A 19,867-nucleotide genomic window follows, 5' to 3' on the forward strand; every position below is an offset into this window, starting at 1 on the left:
AGAGAGAGAGAGAGGTAATACAGGACATCACATCGAGGATAGCTATCTCTCTATACTAGAACCACGTAACCTCGACCCCTTCCGACGTAACCTTAGTCATGTCCGTTATCCTTAGCCATCCCATAGCGGCCAGGTTAATTTACATTGCGACACGTGAGCTTATCAATCTGGATTGACGTATTCGATTCGACAAATGACAATAAAAAATTGATTGAATGTGATAAAAAGAACTTTTTTCCTATTGGTTATGTAAGCAATAAAATATTCCGCTCCATCAATCTTAAATTTCATCGTCGGACATCTTGAGAAAAATTCTAAAGGACAAAGCCACATCGATAATGTCAAACACAGAAAAATCCAGTTTGCAGCAGTCATTGTATAATATTTTCTACATGAATAAAAAATGTTTGTCAAATTCACAACAAGTAAAGAAACAGAAAGGAATAAAAAAAGCTAGTTTTAACAAATAAAAAATCAAAATATTTTATAATTTATATATATAATAAACTATTGCGAGAGTGTAGTAAAAATAATCTACATCTTAATTTATAGTATTTTATAACGGAATGCTGTTTAGCATAATAATTGGAATTGCCTATATTTCATCAAACATTACACATGCGATTTAGATTTCATTTTACTTTATAGAATCAAGGAAAAAGAAGATAAATTGAAAAAGAAAAAAAATTGATATCAGAGGATATAATACAATACAACATCGAGAAATACAAATTGGTTAACTGTGCCAGCATGGTCTTATCGATTTCACTACAGCACACAAAGCGGACTCATTGGAGAGATCGGATTAATTGCGAAACTTGAGAATTAAAATACACTCGTTAAGACAAACAAAGGAACGAGCGAGACAAAATGGGAGTCTCCAATCGTTCTGAAGTGTTTGCATTACAGTTAACCAAACTTGGAATTGTTCTGGTGTTTGACATTTGCCAATTTCGCGTGAAGAGGATATTCGCGATATTATACAAGATACTATCCAATTTATTCATGCAATCGAAAAAGTTATGTACGTAAACAGCCGCGTATTTATTAATTACAGAGACGTGAGAAAATTTTATTTTTAGTAAAACAATATTTCAATACTTTGACCTATTTTTATATTGAGGTAATCGTATGCAAGATTAAATTTGAGAGGTTAAATTGGAAAATTTTTCGGCACGAACAAGACAATATTCATTCACAAATGTTCCGCGTCTGTCGGCCTACGTTTGCTGCACGTGTAACTCACTGTTAACGGCTAGTGGTCGCTAACGCAACAACAATAGCCCAACATCGAACGAAAAAGGATACATAGCGGCAGAGCGCGCGTATGTTACGCCCATCGGAATTCCAGTGTACGCTTTAATTATTGGATCTAATTGCCGTGGATATTGCTAGGTACTGCCCTGTATTCCGAGATCCCATCGATGCCAAACTAAATGGAATTTCACTCCCTTAAATCAAGCGGCATTGATCCCACAAGGTAAAAATTGAAATGCAGAAAACGCAAGCGAAACTCGCATTTTTCTGATGATATATTTCTGAAGCGCGATTCGATTACCTTCGCATTACAGAGTGACCAGCAATCCGTGTCGCGGCTTGGCCAACAGATAACTTCCTTTTCCCCGCTTCACCGCTGCTTCTTACGCGTGAGATCCGCTTATAGAAGTATAAAATACAAATAAATATAAATATATAAATATGGATATAAATATATATAAATATATGTATACGTACGATGATAAACATGCCAACGAAGGTGCCTACGCGTATAATAAGTGAACGCGAATGCATGACAAACTTATGATTTTCATTCTCATTTTTTACTTTCAAAGATAACACTTCAATTATGGATTTACGTATAAGAATTTTTCGCTAACGCTGCGGTAGTATATCCAATCTGCTTGTGGTGAGAGGGTAGAGCCAATTTTATACATGTTCGACGATATTTTGTATGAACGCAATTGAGAACGGTGTTGCGCGCGCGAGCGCGCGTGCGATGAGACACTGAAACGCGCACAAGAATGCGCGCAAGGAGTATTCGTCGTACGTATGTGGTCGCTGCGTGCAACGCTTTAGTGATGTAATTTCGATACAAAATGTATCACATAGGCGTATGGAGTGGCGCAAGAAAAATCTGACATTTCTTCGCTTCGCCGCGAGAAGCGGTCTCCGAAAGGAGAAAAAGAAGAAAGAGAGAAATACGAAAAAGGTATAACAGGAGATGAAATTGTCTCCACACTATAAAATGCGGGAACACGTTGGAACGGATCCTAAGTCACTACTTACATAGGGAAGATGTGCAAGATTTTCTCGCGCCACCTCGTAGACAGCGTGCATTTCGAGTAACACGATAACGATGTGCGAGCACTTTTCATCGACTTGATCGAACGATATGCGTGGCACATGTTTGATCGTGTCTGATCGCTGACGTTTGAGACTAAGTCAATGGAAACTGCCGAGTACGCGGAGTATAAGGATAATCATTAATTAATTGTCTTTACATTTAAAGAGCGTATACGATGAAAGTAAAAGGAGCAATCATGTTTCATCAATATAATAACGTAATTAAGATTAAGTTAACGCACCCCGCGGTCTCGGCGCTATGGATCGGGGCCGCGGAAGGCAATTGCGAAAGAAAGATAATATTGGGCTCGAGGACGATCGCTCTCGATGATATCAACTGCGCAATCCTGCAATCCCCGGCCGGCCGACTTGGGTAGCCGCGAGCAATTCAACGCGGCCGGCGTCGTCGTTTCTGCGTACAAGTACCACTCGCTTCTTCTTCATCTCCTTTTCCCCGTCCCTTCCTCTCGCTACCCTCCCATATCGTCCATCTTAATGAGGGTTGTGTTTATATCCTGTACTTCTCTTACCAGGAGTATCTACGAGTTTGTAGAGATGTTGGTGCTTGTCCTCGAGCCTGAGGTGCGCGCCTGCTCCGTCGTAAGCTCGAGAAGCTCGAGTCTGTTCTGTACCATGACAAGCGTGTATTTCTGCTTTTCTCTATCTTATGTACGTGTTCTTTTCTATCCGCCCTCTCGCACCCATTCTTCTTCCTTTTCTTCTTTTTCCTGCCTCCCTTCTTGCTGCCGAGCGCGCCATATCGGCCGCTGCCGCATGGCGCCGCATCGATCTCTCGCCAAATTAAACCATTTTCATCGCGAATACATACGTCACGTACAGAACTTACCCGACGATCGCGAGCGTTCTTATGTTATATCCGCGCACCAGCATATAATCGCTTATTTATTTTTTACGTTAACGTACATTGCCCTTCAAGAATACTCGTACTCTATCACGCCTATTTTTTTCCCATCCACGACCAGCATACCCACTACCGTTTTAATAATACGCCCGTCATACCATCCACGCATTGAAACTGCTATGTAATTTAACGAATCACTCTGCTGACGTTAAACGTAATGTGTGCGTGTTTCTAATTAATTCCCATTTTTTTTTCTACATTATCAAGACGTATCTTTCTCGCCAAACGTCGTATATGTCAGTACCGTAACACACACGTTGTACATAGCATATATGGTACAGAGAAAATAAACTCATTTTATAACGAAAAACGTCATTTTTCTTTCCCGTTCTTTATGACACGTGTAACTTTCCTCGCGCCCGGTTTTGTAAGGCTACGTTGGATCCCAGCCAAAGCTATACTTCTCTACATAAGAAAAGTCCTTGGGATGACTCGCGTAAACGGAGAAAAGAACAGCAAGGAGAAAGTAGTTACTACCTGTGGCGGTACGGTTAAGATCGGCGTTGACGATAATAATCCTTCTGTCGTTGGCAAATTATTTTCATACGTATGTACGGAAAGAGACCATTGTAAAGAAGATTGCAAAGTTCTTAACGAGTGTTATTGTTAGTTACTAGCTAACCAGTTCGACAAATTCCATGATCGAATCATTCGAGAAAATTATCCAATCAATCTCTCGTCACGCAAGATGTTAAATCGGGGACGAATGCTCCTTCATCTCAGTGGTAGTGGAAATAAACTGGTAAGTTCATATCGATCAATATATCATGATGCGATGTTCTGCGATGACAAACGAGCGGAACGGTAAGATATCTTCAGTTATAGAAAATGATTTGCAAAATATTTCATTGTGCGATTAATAATTTTGCATTAAAATTCTGCATTCTTTAAATGTATCGTCTTAGAATTATAAACCAAGGATGAAAATAATTAATATGTAGATTTTTTTTTATTGCTAAACATATCAAGCAAATTGTAATAAACTGAATAATTTGATTTTATGGTAACGCATAAAAATATATGATCTTCGTGCTATCTGTCTGTTGAATGTCATATTTAATCATGGACGAGAAATCCATTTTCCTCCAATATAACTAGGACATAACGTTCCCATATATCACATTTCACGTAACGTGTAATTTTAAAATGAGATGCCTCCAACTTGAAATTCACATGCAACATGATGTTTACGATATCAGTGCAACAGTAACTAACTGATATTCTGTATATATATGCGACTGAATTTAATCATAAAACATGTTTTCTATTAACAATGATCAAGAGTTTGAATAATAATTTTGGATCAAATTCTACTAACTAATGAAAATTAAATCTCTTCGTGATTCAAAGTTTCAAGCGCAAAGAGATTCGCATCAGAAAGGAGGAGCCGCGAGTAAAAGGAAATCCAATATATCGCGAGTATATAGGTGTGTCGTGCGAATGTATAAGGTGCGTCGTGCCGCACGAGCGAAAAGTAGACCATGTAAATGTCCAAGATCACTGTTTCCAGCATCCGCTAGTTGCACTTCTCCGATGCGCGATTCAATAAGCGTGAGAACCTTGTCGAGTGGTCGCGAGGAAGAATATTTATGAGAAGAATATTAATAGCCAACGTTACTCGAGTGACGGGAGATTCACAACAGAGAGAGAACTATGAAAGAAATATGATTTTTCTCTATTATAGTAAAACCATCATCTAATTGTTATTACAACTCGATCTCAGTTTTAACAAATATATTGTACAATTTACAATTACGAGCGCAATAAGCAGTCAAGTCATGTTCACAAAATGAAATAAAAGCAAGAGAGATAAACCAATTAGACAATTAGAGATTTTCGCGAAAGAGTTCCTTTTTATTCTTTTTTTTTTCAAACAAATAAATTTAATCGATTTCATAATCTTATAAAAAATCTCTATAAAAAATATACATATAAACTATTTTAATTATATAAACATAAGATCAATAATTTGTTAGTTATCAGAATATTATATGAAACTATACAAACTATATATATGATTATATGTAAAAAAATAATGAGAACATATGAGTTAGCAAAGTTTCTCGTAATTATAACAATTTTTCAATGGATCCATAATATGTCACACACAATATCTATTAGATTAGATATTATATAAATTAATAATTAGAAATTAGAAATTAATAGTCTAAGCTGTCTTCAAAGTATTTAAAAATAATGTTTTTAACTTATAAAAACTCTGCTATAATAACTCTTATTACAAAATATTAAAAATTAATATTTAAACGCAATCTCTTTCTAAAATTACTTTTGATTTTACATTTCAGTGATACGCAATAGTTACAAATATTAACATATATATATATATATATATATATATATATATATATAGTGTGTTTTTCTCATAAGAATTGATTATTAAATTATGTTTAGATTTTATTTCAAGATATAGACACAATTTGATTTTCTCATTTTATGTATAATCTAATTTTATATATTTGATTTTCTCATTTTACAAATATGATGTTACAAATATGATGTTACAAATAGACCCTCCATAAATCCATTTACTGATTCGTACTTTTGAAACAGTTAAGTTTTTAGTTGAGTTTTTAAGCCACTATAGATGTAGGTTTCAGATACAGAATATCGAATGCATGAAAAAGTTGGAGCAATTGAATTTCCCACCTAATCGTATCCTGCAGTATACAGTAAAAAACATACGTTAAAAGCATAAGAAACTTTCGTTCGTATCCGCACTATTTTGCGTAGTTTCGTCCATCTACGTAATATCGCTTCCTTTCACAGTGGCGCACAAGGAAAAAAGAAGACTTTTTCATCTGGAAATCGTGCCGCTGCTAGTTTTAAGGCAAACACCGAGATTATCAACGTCTGGTCCCCAATCGAAGCGCTCTCCGGGATGCAATTTATCGCGCATAAAACGAGAGCGTAAGTTGCCCAGGTACGATTCGGCGAGTTCATTCCGCGGGAATCGACTCTATGTTAATGAACCGGATCGAGATAATGCCACGCGATGCTGCTAGTTTACGGTTCTGCTAACGCGGTCGGAAGTATATAGCTATCGGATGACAGAGGCAGAGCACAGCCTTATCGATCCAAAGTTCACTGTTTTGCTCGCTCGCTCATCGCAAGTAAAAACAAAAGAAACATATCGAGCAAGCGCTAGTTGGATGGCATAAAAGTCCTGATAGGTTCCCGATATTTTCCGGATATCTCGTTTTGACATGACGCTGCCGTCTTCGTCGTCATCGTACGATAACGGAGCTATGCCACCGAACAACTATAGTGGTATGGTCCCCTTTGGTACATGATGTGCGGAAGGAAGGCGGAGGTAGCGGCGGCAGAATTTCCGGCAACATTTGCCGACGGGAAGAGGAAGAGCAGTCGCGAAGAACTGCATGTATGAGAGAGTAAGAAAGAAAAATGGAGAATAGGATTGCATGAAAACACACGGACACACTACGTACAAATGGCGCTTCGAATCTCCGACTAGAACGCCGAAGATTCGTTTCTCACAGCGGCGACATTGTGTCGCTACGAACAGTAACGTTGTATTTATTCTGCTGTAGAAAAATATCATGTTGAACACTGATATACGTAGCAATTACGCGAACATATTCGTTTATTGGTCTATCATGAATTTTTATTCGCCTTATTATGTCTACATTGATCGGACGTGTTGCAGCTATTACAGCTTCTGATTAAAACTTTTATGTACCTCCGCTAAATGGCGACCGATAAAAGAATTTATGCTATATCATTGTTCGATCGATTTAGCGTCATAAAATTAGCGTAATAATAATAGTAATAACAATAGTCCGTATATTTTATAGAGAATAAATTGTGATACTAATTATTTTCAATTTTTTGCCAAATATATTACATAAAGATATCAATCAATATTTATAAAATATATAATAGTCATTGGCAATAATTTTGATAAATATTATTAATTGGTAATCTCAGAATTTGTTTTAAAACTAATAGTGGCATGATCTTCAAATACAAATATATAAATTAATTCTGTTGATTCGATTCTACTAAACCCAAACTATAATTTACTTTCTCTCTCTTTGTAACTAATACTTTAACTTTTTATTGATCTAAACGATAATCGTATAATAAATTTAAATATACCAGTTAGGTTAAAACGAAATTAGCATTAATTAAATTATAAAACGCAAATACAATTAAAATAATATATTTATAACTTATTTATAAATATGTATATAATATATATATATATATATTACTTCTGTTTATAATTAATGTACGTATAATTAATATTAATTATAATAATTGACGACTAATTATAGTATACAGTTCGAGAATCTACAAATTTACAGTGACAATATAAATACAAATAACGTAGACACATATTAAAAAACAAAGAATCTCAATAATTGACAATATTCTATTTTAACAGAATAACGTACTAGTAGAAAAGTGACGTGTGCGCGAGATCATCAGTCATTGCGTCAGGCGTCATCATGAATGAGAAACGCCGACTATAAGACATCTACCATTTATCAAAAGTCGAGACAGTCCGATCGAAGTGTCTCTACGAAATTATCTGCTGGCGGCGCTGGACCCACGAGATTCCGGACAATCTGTCCCAGTCGAATTATTCAACATTAACTTCCAGGTTATCGATCTGCCGATTCTGAATATTCGCTAGTTCGTGACAGTCCATTCTCGATTCTTGTGTGATTTCGGCGAAGTATCTCTTTGGTCCTGTTCGAAGCGAGTACTTTCGTAGCCAAGGTTTCCTATTTTACGAGCCGCATTTTCTCCAAGTAAGAATATGGATCAATAAGCGGTATTATATCATCAACGAAAACGTAATGATTAAATTATACCGCTCCAATAATTAGTAGCATATATAGTTTTAAGAAACTAATAAACTCAAGCTATTAAAAACAATTTCATTGCAAGGAAAAAGATGTAGCCTTCAATAAAAGATTACGCAGCAAAAGTCATTTGATTCCGAATTCATGGTCTATAAATGTTCCGATATCGCTTCTAACGCCCGGCCCTTGTAGAGCTTAGTATGTGTTTCAAAAATATAGCCCAATAAATACTTTGTAATTCCTTATGGGTTTTGTTTTCCTGCACACATGCATTACGTTGATATATTGTACGCGATCCACTAAAGTTCGTCTCTCGTTCGCGTTTCGATTACATCAAAAGTTGTAAACCAAATCGAAATGTGCATCAGGCGATCAAGGAAAGTGGCAGCGGCGTAAATAGCGAGGTGGTTTTGCTCGGAATGTCGATGCTGTGATCGGCAAGGAGGTCGAAGTGGTGCGACCACCGAACGAGGTTGCTTGGCTCATCTTAGCCAGGTCTTGTGCATGGTCGGGTTAGGTAAGGATTGTTGCGCAGCATTCAAGCAAGAAAAGACGACAAGCAAAACGAATTGAGATGGGAGATGTGACAAGAAATGGGAGCGAAATCTGACACATGAATGGCAGTGAAGAAAAGCAGATAAAAAATATATATACGTTACAATCAAAACGATGAACAGCATACAATCATGTACTTTACTATGAAATTTTTGAAAACTGCACAATTTAGTTTGTAAGATATATGCAATTTATAATAAAATTTATACAAATTAATAATAAAATTTATACAAACTATTAGAACTATTATAAACTCATAGTTTACTCGCGAAAGAAATAAAGTTAATATAAAAGAATTATATACAATATTATTTATTTATTATAGATTATGAAGAAAAATAACATTTATAAAGGAATGAAACTCTCTTGCATTAAGTTATAAGTTTGCAAGTTTAGTTATGTAATATTAGTATAATATTACATTTGTTGTAGTGACGATTATATCATAACATATTGAAATATCGATGAATATAAACATACATGTAAATAGCATTTTCATACTGAATATGGAATATTGAAACTGAGAGACTCGAATAGTTGATAAAATAACAGATATATTATTGTTAGAGTTTAGTGGGTATGTTTAGATATATGATGCATAGATATTAAAGCTAACTGCCATTCGCATGATAATTTCTTTCTTTGGAACGCCAAGTTATGTAAAATGTAATAAACGATTAGAACTGTCAAATGAATTCAATGAAAATGCTTTTTCGTTTTTCGATAGCTTTCGGTTTCAAAGTTTTACCGATTTATTACACAAACGATGACATTTTATTTCGATACTCTGATCTATTCCATCGCATTCTTTATGTTATTTAATATGAATGCTGGTTTAATGATATTGATATAAAAAAGAAAAATCATTAATATTCCTAACGTGTGAATATAATCCTAATTACATCTTTTATTATTTTGTTTTATTTAATTAGATTTAAATGGAAACCTAAAACATAAATCTCTAAATCTTCCTTCAGTTCAAGCTTCACGAACTCTTAGGACATTTTTGTCTTCCCGGCACTTATGCCTAGCTTTCGTATCCTGTCCGCTTTTCGCTCGAACGTCTACCTTCATCTTCCAGCCGTCCTTCCAAGAGCCAATCCGTCTGACTTCTCGTTGCACTCGTGAGTCTCAAGTATTCTCCTGGTTGCACAGCCATGCAAGCCTTATTCAGAAAGACCTCCTTGCTTGTCCGTTGACTGGAAATACAGTCGAATTCAGTGGGCTCTCCTGACTTAATGTGATAAAATCGTATCAGGAAGTACTTAGATAACCAAATAGTGATTACAAGAGAAAAAGATTTAGGCGAAAGATTATTTTCTCACGCTCTACAATGATTTAGTGCTAGTACATCAAGAGACATTAGTAAAATATTTACAATTAGATAAGGAATTATCTCTGTTATAAAAACGTGTTTGTCGATTGTGACTGTGAAAATAGATAACTTTTTATAAGCATTCATTGTCTATGAGATGGAAGTAAGAAATTCAAACTTGCCGACTTTCGGGATTCGGACGTATATCTCAAAGTCAATTATGCTAATGGCCAGTTCAAACTTACGAAATTAAATTGGTTTCGCAGACAACCAATTTCAACTTGCCGACTTTTGGGAGAATATCCCCTGTGGTTTAATGTAAACTGCTATCTACCATTCGCAATATATAGTGGTTAACAGACTAATTATGAGATCCTTTTACCGCGTGTAAATTTCGAACCCTACTAATATACCTTGTCACTGTTTGTTAATTATCAATAAATCTGTACAACGATGGACGTGGATTAATACATATCCACTGTATATAATGTCGCGAATAATGTACCTATTAATCCATGTCCATCGTTGTCCATGTCTTCTATCCATGTCTTTAATTCCTAATTCGATAATATAATGTCATCAGGGAGGTGATTTAACAATCTTCGTAAATAATTTGGAAGAACATTCTACGTCAGATTTTTTTTCTTTTAAATAAAATATTTTTAATAATATTATAAATCCATTGTAAAATAATTGCGCAAAGTTTTTATAATAAATGCTATTTTTTTTAATACAATTTCTTCAGTTGATGTCGCATTGAGATAATACAATTAATATTTCAGCAACGTCTCTGAATTCGTAGTAATTAATGTCTTCAGCTTTTATTAGAAATCGGGGACGTCTTCGAGAGATTATTTCTATAGTAGCTGATTTCCCATGGGATACTAATCCTATTATGGATCGACAACTTTTTGTTATCAACTAAAGAGCATCGCTCAGCTTACGAAAAACTACAAATAAAACTTTTCTAAGATATATTTATGTTATCCGGATTAATTATACGCAAATTAAAAAGAATAATATTTAATTGTATCTGTATTAGTGCTCTATAGATTATTTACTCTTTAGATCTCTCTCTACGAATATTATAATATATTTAAATATATTTTTATTATTATCATCATATGAAGCTATTCACATAATTAAAAAAATATCTTTCATTAATCTCTAACAATACATAAAATATCGTTTATATCGTTTATATTGCTTAAGATATTATATTTTCTTCTGTTATATCATATTCTTTTATCATTAATTTATTATATCTGTTTTATACTTCAAGCAATGCGTTACAATCGCTGCAAAACATAATTTTGGAAAATAAATAAACTCGATTTTCGAAGCAAATTCACTATGTCGCATTAAGTGAGTTCCCAGTTATGATCACCTAAAGTTCCCGCATGGCACGCTCCACGTTAAACTTCGTTCTCTCCTTCAACAAATTATGTAAATCCGGAAGCTGTTGCTACGCGGGGTTGTCGACACCATTTCTTCTTAAAACTAGCATTATTGCAAGCGCAAATATCTTTATTCGTCAAGGAGTTGCTTATAAGAAGAAAATAACGAACTCTTTCTAAGGTGAGAAAATATTATAGAAATTTATATATAATTTCATTAATTCTACGTTTTTCAAAATAACAAAGTGATTTCAATACTATAATTATGATTTTAGTTAAAAAATCCATTATTTTCGCGTTGCCATATATATGAAACCATTGTTTTTATTTTATAAAAGCTATTATACTATATAAAATCAGAGAATATTATTCAGAACAATTATAAATCATATGAGTGAAATGTGCAAAACATACATGGGTAAAATATATAAAAATGCACATTTCATGAAAGACCAAAAAATTTGAAACTCTCAATAAATAACTGAACTATCGAAAATCGTTACTTCTGATCACGATGTGACCAAAGAATCGGCCAACGATGCTCTTTCGATTGCGGCGCGCTCGAACTTGACTCAGTCGCTTTAATAAACGACGATCATATTGGCGAGCAATATTCGCATGGAATATAAAGAAACACGCAGGTTGTAACGCTAGTCGTACTAGTAAGAATTATGTAATTGCCAAACGGCGGTTGTACAATAATGACACATGGGCCAATGATAACATTCCGTTTCAACGGATTGTCGTTTGTGGATGGCTGGGTGGTACATGCCGGTCAGGGGATGCATTGGAGTAGAAGGGAAGGGAGAGGCAGGAGGGTGAAGGAGGGATGCACATAGAGCATGGCTCAGGGGAGAGTAAAAGAGCAGCGAGGGGCCACTAGGGGTGGCTGCAAGCGGAACGGGGCCTCCGTAAACGTGCAAGCGCCAATGCAGCATAACGACACAGCCAAATGGTTCGACCATTACCGCGCCAATATTACCTGCTCAACTGAATTATTGTGTCGAGCGGTCGCGCGAAATATCTGGCATCGATATTGAATTGGTGTGGTAGTCGACTGGGCAGGAAGGGGAACGAATAAAGGGGGTGGAGTAATGGGGACGGGGATGCATGGGAGCAGAGAGCAAAAAGAATCAGAGGAGAAAAAAAAGAATTGACTTTAACGAGAATGGATCTTTGTGGAACAAAAGCCCAATTTTGCAGAATAACTTTCAATAAATTCTATTCTCAAATAATACTTTCGATAAGCGAAAAAGAATAAATGCAACCGCTTACGTTTATCGGTACAGGATCCATTGTTTTCTGCCACCTTAATCGGCATTTAATTATCGGTTATATAATTATATCTAATGAGACGACAGTCTTGTTCAAGAAAATGTTCGATGAACGATAATTTATTTTGTTTTACGCCATAGAATATTCTTGTAGCTTATCCTTCGTTTCGCGCGCACCTCTTTTAAAATTAACAATACAGTCGAATGAAAAGCGGGAAAATAATGTCGTTTTCGAACTTAAAATGTATGCTATTCGGTTAATTCGTACCATTGAAAGAAGGTAGATTAAGCGAATGAAAGCACAAAGGAAGGATAAACAAAAGAGTTATTCGTTCAGATAACTAACAAAGTAGGATTAAATAACTGACAAAAATTTTTTTTCAATTCGATCCATTGGATGCACAGACGATGCCTCATATTTGTTTCGCTTTTCGACAAAGATCGGCTCGATCCAATCAAAATGGTTAAAAGTAAACTACGACTCATATTAAAATCGGATTATATGTAGATAGTCATTTTCTGCGGCATGCTGCTAAAGTTATTTGGCAGAATGCAATACTAGACATATTCCGGGAAATAGCTGTTTATAACCTGCATACATATTCTCGCTAATGTTCATTGAATTCGTTTCAGGGATGGCCATCAATTATAGTACCTGGCATGGCTGGGAGAAGCGCGCCAAACAACGACTCTCCATTTCGAGAACAAATAGTGACGATTATTTGTTGTCATTATCACGTACTGCAATCGAGAACTGTCAATTTGTATGGGATTTTGTACACGACGCGTAAAGCGCTTATAAAGAAGCGTAAAATTCAGTATTAAAAAAAAATAAATCATTGTCAATATTCATTCATTTTTAATAAAACTTTCAGTATTACAACAATCAATTATGATGAATTACAAATTAACATTTTTTATAATTATAAATTTTTAACTAGATCTATCCATAACATTGTAACAATAATTTTTATGATTCTCTCTTTATTCTCTTTTCTCTTTCTTCGCTATTATTAATATAATTTATGCTATAATTATAGCTTTGGTAAAAACAATTTAAAAGAACTAAATAATTACAAAAAGTTGAAATAGCAGAATTATTGTTCTCTTCTCTCGAAATATTTTCTAGGCTTTGAATTGTTCCACGGGTAATAAATGCATTCTGTCAGTTCCACACTATGTACATTTATTAAATGTGAAATTTTTAAATAATTTGCAAAAATAAATGACAAATAGACGCTGAATTAATTTAATAAAGTAATGAATAACTGATTAAAATTTTATAAGATAAAACATTTAAGAAATGACACCTCTATTATCCCGGGCTATTACTGTTATTTAATCAGATGTTTGGTTTATGGCGAAACACTTCGATGCGTTGTCGAGCCAGACAGGAACATCGACATAAACTCCATCACCAAGACCAGATCCCCCGCAGGTCTATAGCTAGTTCTTGGTTGGCTAATGCGATTGTTATTACACATATTATCTCTGCGCGAGTAATCATGTTTCACATTACCATGGCTCGTTCCCCGATCAGGCGGCCTCGTCTGAATCCTGCTGTAAAACAGTGCCCGTAAGACGACTTTGGAACGCCTACTCATACGCAAATCACCATTCGCAGACATGTGTATATTCTTTCAGCATGTTACTACAGAAACGGAGAGTGATCAAGTCGCAGTATAGTATACACGAACTACGGTCTTTGTACGCCAAGGGCAAACGATACCGGCACGAATGGTTCCCTATCGCACCGCAAGTAGTTTTACGTGGTACGAAGGCGTGGTATAGATGCGCCCAAGGTAAGTTGTAACATCATTCGGAGATTACGAAATAAAGGATCCTATACTCACTCGGAGCGGTTGATAGAGTGCTGAAGCCGGCAGCTACTACAGTTCGTTATATCTTGAATATTATCAGAACTTTCAAGCTTTCGCGGAATTTCGTGCGTAACATATAGATTTGCCTGGAAAACTAATGGCGCTAATGGCCGTTCAAATTTCAAGAACGTATCGTATGTGAAACATTCAGAATCGAGTTTAATATCTTATGTATTGTGGATAGTTCAGTAATCACACTTTAATGAAATTAAAAATTTATCAGAAAACCGATTAACGGAATAATAATTTGCGTAAACTATTTGGTATTCAAAATTTCGATTAAAAAGCACCAAAACAAATATGTCTATATTTGGAATATCATCATATCTATGTTTTTATTTGCACTGAAAAAAAATTCCGGTTAAAAATGGATAAATCAGAATTTTCTGGTTAAATTTATTAGAATTCTAGTTGAGATACCTGGAATTCTGGTTGATATATTTCTGATAAATATTTCTGATAAAATCTACTAGAATTCTTATTTTTATCAGAATAATTATATCAATCAGAATTCTAGTTATCTCAATTATAATTCTAAGATCTTCAGATTTAACCAGAAAATTCTAATTTGTTTATTTTCCACCAGCATTACTATTTAATCCAACCAGAATTTTTCTTAGTGTATCAACTTATATCTGTATCAATTTATCCAGTAATCTATCCACCATTCTATTGTAGTTAATGAAATAACTATTTTATGTTAGATAATGCAATACAGACAGTTCCAATCTTCGATAGAAAAATCGAAATATCTAGTTAATAAATGTTTAATCTGTAAATAAATTAACATTTATAATGATGTTAATTTTCCTTATATATCTCATATTTTTTAAAACCAAACTATATGAATATTTATAAAAAGATAATACAAATTTTTTTATGTACTCAATTTATTAATAAGAATTTTTATAAAATCAAAAGCTATTGTTAAATGAATTAATTAAAAGCTAATAATATTTAATCTGTCAGTTTCTGATTTAATCTGTTTGCATTTCGATTCTTCGCATTATCTTTCATGTCATAATCTCGTCTACTTACAGAAAATTTCGAGTAAAAAAAAAACAAAATTTAACGGATGATAAAGCATCCGATAAGCGACGAAATGTCAGCTCTTGAAAACAGCTTCATCCAAATTTAATTCCCGCGATAAGTGAAACATCGATAGCTCCGCGAAAGGAGCTCTGACTTCGCGTCGTCGTCGCTTTTTATTATCGCTAACTTCGTCCTTCTCTTTTGACGGGATATACGATCTTATTCGATCTTAAGGTGCTCACCGGGAGCTATATCAGCATCGCTGCCCATCCTGATTATCCACTTGCAGAGATCGAATCGATTGAAGGGAGCCGCGCTCGCATTTTTCCGACGTTACATCCCATTACCGTGGAAGCGGTGAAGTGGTTGAAGAGGGAAACTGCAGATAGTCGTAACGAGATTTACTTGGTAGAATGATAGGGTTCAAGACGCGACACAGTCAACAGAAAAGCTGATCCCAGAGAGCTTCTATGAGTGAGTTATTATTACGATACAATCAACTTTCGTAATTACAGCCGATTTTCGAATTATGAAAATAATTGATTCAATTATAAGATCATGCGAGAAGCATAAGAATGTCTACATGTACAATGTAAGAATATCAATTTATGTTAATCGAGTCTGTATAATCTGATATCTGTTTATCTTATTTTCTCATTTTTCTCTGCGTAATAAAGTTTCGATATTACTTCAAATTGATATTGCTATTTTTAATACCATCATGTAGAGTAATTCCTTTTTCTATCAGCGATATCATTTTTCTCTCTCAAAGCATCTCTTCAATCACTAGAAGCAACGAACTCGACAATACCGGATATCGAGATCGGTACGTTAAATCGCATACTTGACGGATTCCGCGCAGAACGAATTGTGCTTGTTCAGGCGGAATGAACTCGATTCGACGAGGATCGGTTGAAGCGACTTCCGAAATATGGGAAAATCGGAACTCTGGCCAGTCTCTCCCGCTTCCACGTTAACGGCGAAACCTCTGCCCGGAAAATTTCGACAAGAAGCCGCGTTAAAGATTCACTCGCTCTCACGTCGGCCGTATTAAGGTCGAACGAACCACTTTGCGGATGGAGATTCGAGGAATATCTGTATGCATACATGGATGTACATTCGCATATTGACTCATGGCTGAGAATACGACGATAAATTTCTCACGAACGCGTATATATGGTCTACTTGTTTATTCCATATTTATGTTTAAAAATTTATTCCAAGATATTGCTTTCTTTTTAAATTGTTGAGATCAGAAAATGGAAAATCATTTCTCTTGATTTTTGTTAGCTAAATTACAAACGCGAATAAGACTGTTTAGAACGCAGTAAACTGACACTGTAACCGTTACCTTATGTTTAATGCAATCCGTGTCGGTGACGAGACATTGATGATTAAAAGACGAAACAAGATTTTAATCGGGATAACGGCTTACGTTGTTTCGCACGTACAATGCATGCAATGCAATAAACGCATACGTTTCTTACTGTTAAGACTGCGATGTGCACAATTATTTAATAAGTTTAATACATACATTAACAAAAGAAATTTGCTCATAAAAAATATAAAATCTGTTTTAGATCGCAGTTTTACAGCAAATACTTTAAACAATTTATAATGTACGACGTTTAAAAAATCCATTATGGCGTAAATAAATGATGGTTCGTCAGATCATTTGTCTCCGAAACTATTCTGCAAGATTCAATATAGGCTCAGGTGTCGCTCCCGGCAAGATCTAATCAGTATTGGAATATAATTTTAGTAATCTTGGTAATCAATCTTACCCTGTCCCGACTCTGAAGGATGACATCGTGGGCGTGTTCATGTGTAACATGTACACGTACACGCACATTCACATACTATTCTCTCGATATTAATTAAACTAGTTAACAAGCACCGGGTATTATTGCTGGTTGGATACCAACTGCACAAAGGTACGAAGTCGTATTTAAGTTGATATCGCGAAGTGAAAAGGGGAAAGCAGAAACGCAGCTTCATGTCGCGAAGGAAAATCCTTCTATAGTTCTCGAGGCGAAGATTCAAGGTAACTGTACGGCGGCGATTGCCTGAGAGGATGTCTATCATACGAACAAACTTCGTCAATTCTATCTAATTGACCCTCGTACAAAGACTAAGTTTCCCGAGAAGTGGCAAAGTTTCAAGACGACATCTTCTGTTTGACCCTGGTATAACCGCCGTCTCGTCACAATAGCGATGCGTACTCTGGAATCTACACTATCATGTTTCCAAAACAACGGGTATCGATCCGACCTGCGTTAACATTAGGCAATCTACGGGTTTACCACACAAACATCCAACGAGTGGATTGGATTCTTGGTAACAATGTTTCCTAACTTAGATCTTTAGTCAACGTTTTACCAAAAGTTTATGTTATGTACTATGGCAAAAATTACTAGAGAAAAATATATTTATTATTATTAACCCTTCTGTTATAATTGTTCACTTTTCTACTACTGTGTTCCATAAAATTTTTCTTAAAAAAGTAAAAGTGAAAACGAGAAAATAAAGTCTGTACAAAATTGTTTATTGTTCAAAAGTGTGATTTTTGAGACATCATTACGAAATTCGCACAAAAATATAAAAAAATTTGACACATTTCACAAATCGATATATGGATTCCTACATTTACCGAAAGAATTAAACGGTATAAAAATTAATGCAAATTAAAATATAATTAATGCTTGTGCATTTTAATTAAGATTTACGAAAGCTAAAACGATAAAATGAAAGGTAAACCGCGCGTACTTATTGGGACACCGCAATTTCTCTAGTTGTTGGTTTCTCTTTCTCTTGTCATTTGGTCATTTCGTATCGGAAACTCAGAGTGGTCACGTAGACGAACTGTTAATGAGATTAATAGTTACAACCTGAAATTTACTCAGAATTGAGACATGTAACCAATAATTAAATCCTGGTCAGTTCTCAAAAGACTGAAAATGATATTTCGCATATACAATGTTCAAATATTATTACTGTCTATATATAGACGCGTATTATCTATGTTATTATTCTTGTATTCATAATGAATGAATTTTATATAGTTAAACAAATTTTAATAGTATTTACATTGATTCGTGATTATATCCAAATATTAATATTATTAACCATATAATAGAATTTATTAATAGAAATAATATAATATATTTCCAAAACAGATCTTAGTATAAAAATACTAAATGCAGATTTTTGTATTTAATATTTTAGTAATATATGTACATTATTTCAGTTTTTATAAACTATGCATCGATATGGTTTGTCAGACTTGAAATCGCAAACTGAAGCTGAAATTAATATCCCGATTTCAAATTCGACAAACAGTATCGATGCACAGTTTATAAAAACCGAATAATATATTTACAAAAATGTAATGTTTTGTAATTAGTATTATTATTAATCAAGATTCGCTTTGATTAAAAATAGGATTATTTCTTTTAAATGATTTATTATTGTCGGTTTAATATTGATTTGTAATTATATATTAAAATGAATTTTTGAACTTTTATTTTACAGTTACATACGTATATGTGTGTGTGCCATACATATGTTTTTTACAACTATATCAAAATAATATTTGTTCATGTCAGATTATTATTTATATAGCTTTTGATTTTAAATCGATTATTTGACTTTTTATAAATCTTTATTAAATATATTTGTGTATATAAGCACACAAAGCATAAATTTCATCCATAATATTTTGATGATTAAAGTACATAAAATTATTATATAAGCAAATTATTCACATCGTTCATTTTGTCATATCATTTGATCTCATGCTGCAACTTGGTACCCAGAGATTTGTAACCGCAATCATTTCCGCAAAATACACCAGTGCGGCTAATTCATAATTTTCTCGAGGGAGAGATAAACATTCCTCTCTTTCTTGCAAGTTTTCTCATCAAGTAATCAGTTACGCTAAATACATTGTTACTTAAACCGGCGAAGAACGATTCTACTAAATATTAACTTTCCGATCCTAGCGACATTCATAAATGACAGTAATTTACCAGCTAAAATTTTCGTCAAATTGCAGTTAAAAACGATGATAAAATAATTTACTGACATTAACATGTCGCTTAGCGATTTTAATAAGTTTCATTCTTACTTATTAATATTCCAACAAATGCGAGAGTATACGCACAGAAGAATCATCGACGCGACAGATTCATGCATAGACGTTTTTCAATGGATCGATTAGATCGACATGCTGTCTTATTTATATACACCCACACGCGCATACATACGGCACGCTTAAATGCTTCCACTTGGTTTTATCGA

This window comes from Atta cephalotes (genome assembly GCF_000143395.1).
Source record: "Atta cephalotes unplaced genomic scaffold scaffold00009, whole genome shotgun sequence".
Taxonomy (NCBI): domain Eukaryota; kingdom Metazoa; phylum Arthropoda; class Insecta; order Hymenoptera; family Formicidae; genus Atta; species Atta cephalotes.